This window comes from Sus scrofa, chromosome 10 (genome assembly GCF_054392235.1).
Source record: "Sus scrofa isolate SSC_HxYL_T2T_F1_AM1 chromosome 10, Sscrofa_HxYL_maternal_Yorkshire_Landrace_v2.0, whole genome shotgun sequence".
Taxonomy (NCBI): Eukaryota; Metazoa; Chordata; class Mammalia; order Artiodactyla; family Suidae; genus Sus; species Sus scrofa.
In genome coordinates, this window is record NC_139392.1 from 50485147 (window position 1) to 50491257 (window position 6111).

Genomic DNA, 6111 nt, shown 5'->3' on the forward strand with positions numbered 1-6111 from the left:
AGAAAACCCTAAGGACTCAACCCAAAAACTACTTGAACTGATCAACAAATTCAGCAAAGTAGCAGGATATAACATTAACATTCAGAAATCAGTCTCATTTCTGTATACTAACAAGGAAATATTAGAAAAATAAAAAATACAATACCTTTTAAAATTGCACCTTAAAAAAATCAAATACCTGCGTATATACCTGACCAAGGAGGTGACTTATATGCTGAGAACTATAAAACATTAATCAAGAAAATTAAAGAACATGTAAAGAAATGGAAAGATATTCCATGCTCCTTGTTTTGAAAAATTAATTTTGTAATAATGGCCATACTAGCCAAAGCAATCTACAGATTCAATACAATCCCTATTAAATTACCCATGACATATTTCACAGAACTATAACAAACAATCCAAAAATTTATATAGAACCACAAAAGCCCCAGAATTGCCAAAGCAATTCTGAGGGACAAAAACCAAGCAGGAGGCGTAATTATCCCAGACTTCAGGCAATATTACAAACCCATAGTCATCAAGACAGTATGGTACTGGTACCAAAACAGAAATACAGACCAATGGAACAGAATACAGAACCAAGAAATAAACCCTGACACCTGTGGTCAATTAATCTTTGACACAGGAGGCAAGAACATAAAATGAGAAAGAGACAGTCTTTTCAGAAAGTATTGCTGGGATACCTGGACAGCTGCATGCAAATCAGTGAAGCTAGAACACACCCTCACATCATGCATGAAAATAAACTCGAAATGGCTTAAAGACTTAAACATAAGACACCATCAAACTCCTGGAAGAGAATACAGGCAAAACATTCTCTGACATCAGCATTACAAATATTTTCTCAGGTCGGTCTTCCAAAGCAACCTGGATGTCTTAATGGGGAATTTCATCATCTTACTAACAATCAGTCATGTGTAGCCACTAATCCAGCAACCAATATACTATTTTCTCTGCCACCTCTGCTACCCCTCTACTGTGGTCCCCAGGCTAATCAGGGACTTAGCTACAGCAAGAAAAAACATTTCCTAAAACAACTGTATGACCCAGCTCTTCACTGCCCATTCACTGGCAGGTGTGGAAATATTCATCTTGGTTTCCCTGGCTTTTGACAGCTGTGTTGCCATTTTCAAGCTCCTGCACTATGTGATCATCATGAACAGGCAGAGGTGTAACATGTTAATCATAATGGCTTGGGTTGTGGGTTTTTGGCACTCAATTGCTCTATTTCTTCTGATACTCAAATTACATTTCTGTGGTCCTGATCAGATAGATCACTGCATATGTGATGTGAAGCCTCTTTTGAAAGTGTTGTGCAAGGATATTCTTGTTGTATTTTAATGATTGCAAATTCAGGGATTGTGGTGGTTGTCATGTTTCTTGTCCTCATAGCTTCTTACATAGTCATGCTGTATAATCTTAGAACACGCTTCTCTGTAGGGTGGCACAAAGCTGTCTCAGTAGTTCTCACACAGTGGTTGTAGTTTTATTCTTTGTGCCCTGCATCTAAACTTATGTCTACCTGTGGGTAGTGAGAACAAAGATAAGGAAATAGCACTGTTTTATGCTATGATTGCCCCCATGCTGAATCCTCTCATCTATATCCTGAGATGAAAATTGCTATGAAGAAGGTATGGTCTAAAGTGGCGCATTGGGATTAAAATATGTATGGTAATATTCATTGTGCTTTTGAATCTGTGTCCCTAGGATATTTGTCACTTGCTATATTATAGAAAGCATCTAAGCTTTCTCTTTGGGGAGTTGGACTAAATGAACTCTGACATTATATTAGCCACAGAATCAAGTTACTACTCTTGAGAATGCAGTGTGCTCTTTAAAGCTCCAACTTGTTCTAGGTGGAACATGAATTTGAGGAATGCAAGAAATATCCTTCTAAAGCACATAAAATATCCTTTAGTAATATCCTTCTAAAGCATATTTTATATCTTATCATTGTCCTTTCCAAAAATTGCAGTGGAACCCTATTTGCCTTGTAATAAAATCCAGGCTTCTCACTTTTTCACTGGAATCTTCCCAAATTGGTCTGGGTGTAACTAGCTAATCTCAGAAGTCACCACATGGGAAGAAATTATGATGTTACAATAATAGGCTATGGCGTCAGGAAACCTGACTACTGGCTTTGTATGTTTTTGTTTTTGTCTTGGCAATTATGTTCACATGTATTTGTCTTGGCTTTAATTATGTTAATTTCCATTTTGAAATATCTGAAATTAGGCAATATTATGCTTCATAAATATGTAATATTAATTGAGCTAAATTTGTGAGTTTTTGTAGGGGGTTATGGCTACCAGAAACTCATTTTGGATACTTCTTTTCTTTCTTTACTTTTCTTCCTATGATTCCCTAGATGCTTTCATCCAGCTACGCTGCCCCCTCATATTCTCTAAACACACCCTAAATTCTGTTACGTTTATGAGTTTTTAATTTTATATCCTCTGACTGTAATGCTCCCTCCCTATGCTTTAAGGTTCATATCTTACATATAATTCATATTTCAGAGATTAAATTATTCAGAAATATTTTAAATGTTGTTTACCCCCATGTCCTTGGAATCACATAGCCTATTTAAGATTTAGTTCATGGTTCCCATTTGTATAGACATTTCTCTATGCCAAAAGGGCTTGTGTTTTCTCAACCAAAAGACTTCATAGCTTCCATACAGTTCTCTGCATGAAGTTATTTCTGCCCTACAACCTTGGCAAAATCCAGGAAAAACCGTAGATGCAACAGTTTTTGTCTTTAATATCAGTAATCCTTCTTTTGCTATTTCTACTCAGAATCTTTCACATATAACTAGTGATTTTTTTATTCCTGAAGCCATGGAAACTTCTAGAATATCAATGAAAACATTCTGTCAATTCCTTAAAAAAAATGTCTGATTAGTTACTTACTTATAGTTGTGTTTAATCTGGTTTTTAATCTCATTATTTTCATAATATTAAGATTGTGTATATATAGGAGTTCCCTTTGTGGCTCAGTGGTTAACAAATCTGACTAGGAACCATGAGGTTGCGGGTTTGATCCCTGTTCTTGCTCAATGGGTTAAGGATCTGGTGTTTCTGTGAGCTGTGGTGTGGGTTGCAGATGTGGCTTGGATCCCGAGTTGCTGTGGCTCTGGTCTAGGCCGGCAGCTACAGCTCTGATAGACCCCTAGCCTGGGAACCTCCATATGCCACGGGAGTGGCCCTAGAAAAGGCAAAAAGACAAAAAAAAGATTCTGTGTATATATATATATATATATATATATATACACACACACACACAAACACACACACACACACACAGACACACACACAGATGTATGAGAATTATGTTAGTATTAGGATTGTATGTATATGTGTATATATGGATTTTATTTTAAAATACAGAAATATAATATGTATCTTTGTGCTGTATGTGTGTGTTGATTTTTCTGCATGTGTATAATATGGGAGGAAGTATATGGAGGGTAATAGGATGGATCAAGGAAATACTCAATCCCATCAGAAAGAATGCTATCCAACAACAGCAACAACAAAACTTCATTATCATGTATTTTCTTTTCTCAAAGGATCACAAGATTTTCGTCAGAACAAGCATGACTACATTATACAAGTAATATAAAAGTAAGCTCACAAAAAAGTACATATCAAATTAAAGTTAGTTACCTACTTGTTAGGTGCTCTTTCTAGGATTCACTCTCCAGCCTACAGATGCTTAATATCTTCAAAAAATACATGTCATGTAAATGTATAGAAATTGTTATTTTGCTTAACATGTGAGTGAAAACACAGAATATTTAATACATATTAATAGCAGTAAGTATAATTTAAGAAATACCATCTATATAGGAATTTCTTGGCAATTTAAAAAGTCATCATTACTAAATTTTACTAAAGAAGAATTCCATTGTGTGTGTATGTGGTATGTGTCTGTGTATTCTTTTTTTTTTTTTTTTTTTTTTTTTTTTTTTTTTGTCTTTTTTAGGGCCACTCCCACAGCATATGGAGGTTCCCAGGCTAGGAGTCTATTGGAGCTGTAGCTGCCGGCCTAGACCAGAGCCACAGCAACTTGAGATCCGAGCCACATCTGCAACCCACACCACAGCTCACAGAGACTCCTGATCCTTAACCCACAAGCAAGGCCAGGGGTCGAACCCGCAATCTCATGGTTCCTAGTCAGATTTGTTAACCACTGAGCCACTTCCCGTCTGTATGTTCTTTACCCATTCATCCACTGATGGGCACTTAGGTTGCTTCTAAATCTTGGCAATTGGAAATAATGGTGCTATGAACATTGGGGGTGAGTATGTAACTCCTGCTTTTGTTTTCTTTGGCTATATACTAAGGAATAGAATTGGTGGATAATATGCTAATTCTATTTTTAGATTTTTTTGAGGAATTACAAACTATTCTCAATAATAGCTGAATCTATTTACATTCCCACCAACAGTGAAAAAGGCTTCTCTTTCTTCATATCCTTGCCAACTCTTGTTGTTTTGGCACTGTTCGATGAAAACCATTTTGGTAGGTGTGAGATGATATCTCATTGTGGCTTTGATTTGAATTTCTCTGTGACTGATGATGTTGAGCACCTTTACATGTGTCTGTGGCCATTGTATGTCTTATTTGGGGGAAAAAAACCATCTATTCAGGCTTCTTTCCATTCTTTGATTGGGTTATTTGTTTGGTTTTTTGTTTTGATATTGAGTTATATTTTGTATATGTTGAATATTAACTCCTTGTCAGTCATATCATTTGCAAATACTTTCTCCTTTTCGATGGGTTGTCTTTTTGTTTTATTAATGGCTACCTTTGCTGTTACAAATATTTTAAGCTTAATTAGGTCCCATTTATTTTTGCTTTTAATTTCTTTTGCCGTGAGAGACAGATTAAAAAAATGCTGCAATTTTTGTCAAAAAGAATTCTGCCTATGTTCTTTTCAGGGAGTTTGTGGTTTCAGGTCTTTAATCCATTTGGAGTTTATTTTTGTATAAAGTATGAGGAAATGTTATAGTCTTATTGGTAAGGAGCTGTCCAGTTTTCCCAGAATCACTTGTTAAAGAGGCTATCTTTTCTGAATTGTATATTTTGACCCCTTTTGTTGTATAATAATTGACCATAAGTGCATGGTATATTTCTGTTCCAGTGATCTAAATGTGTGTTTTTCTGCAGTACCATGCTGCTTTGACTACTGTAGCTTTGTAGTATAGTCTGAAAGCTGAGAGCATGATAACTCCAATTTGTTTTTTCATTCTTCTCAAGTTTTCTTTGGTAGTTTTGACTCTTTTATGGCACCATATGAATGTGATGATTATTTGTTATGAGTACTTTGATAGGGATTATGTTAAATCTGTAGATTACTTTGGGTAGTATGGCCATTTTAACAGTATTAACTTTTCCACTCCAATAGCATGGGAGAGCTTTCCATTTCTTTGTATCATCTTCATCTTTGTTCATTTTTTTTCAGAGTGTAGGTTTTCACTTTCTTGATTGACTTTATTCCTATGTATTTTATTTTTTGGTGTGATTTTTAACTAGGGTAATTTTTATGTTTTCTCTTTCTGAGAGTTTATTATTAGTGTATATCAACCTTATATCTTGCAACTTTGCTGAATTCATTTATTAGTTCTAATATTTTGGGATGGAAACGTTAGAGTTTTTTATATAAAGTCATGTCATCTGCGAGTAGTGACATCTTTACTCCTTCCCTTCCAATTTGGATGTCTTTTGTTTCTTTTTTTACAGTTTGCTGTGGGTAGGACTACCAATACTATGCCAAGTAAAAGTGGTGGAAAATTGGCACCAGGGTCTTTGTCCTGAATTTAACAGGAAGGCTTTCAGCTTTTCACCATTGGGTATGACGTTACCTGTGGGCTTGTCATAAATGACCTCTTTACATTGATACATGTGCCTTCTCTAACCAGTTTAATGAGAGTTTTTTTATCAAGAATGGGAGCTATACTTTGTTAAAAGCTTTTTCTTCATCTATTGAGATGATCATGTGATTTTTGTTATTCTTCCTTTTTATTTGTTTTTTGGTTTTTGTTTTTTTGTTTTGTCTTTTTGCCTTTTCTAGGGCCACTCCCACAGCACATGGAGGTTCCAA

General features: G+C 35.4%; 1 pseudogene; it reads left to right on the forward strand.

Annotated features, from left to right (window-relative positions):
• Window positions 1-744: 744 nt before the first annotated feature.
• Window positions 745-1793, forward strand: LOC146399400 (olfactory receptor 4P4-like; annotated as a pseudogene).
• Window positions 1794-6111: the final 4318 nt, after the last annotated feature.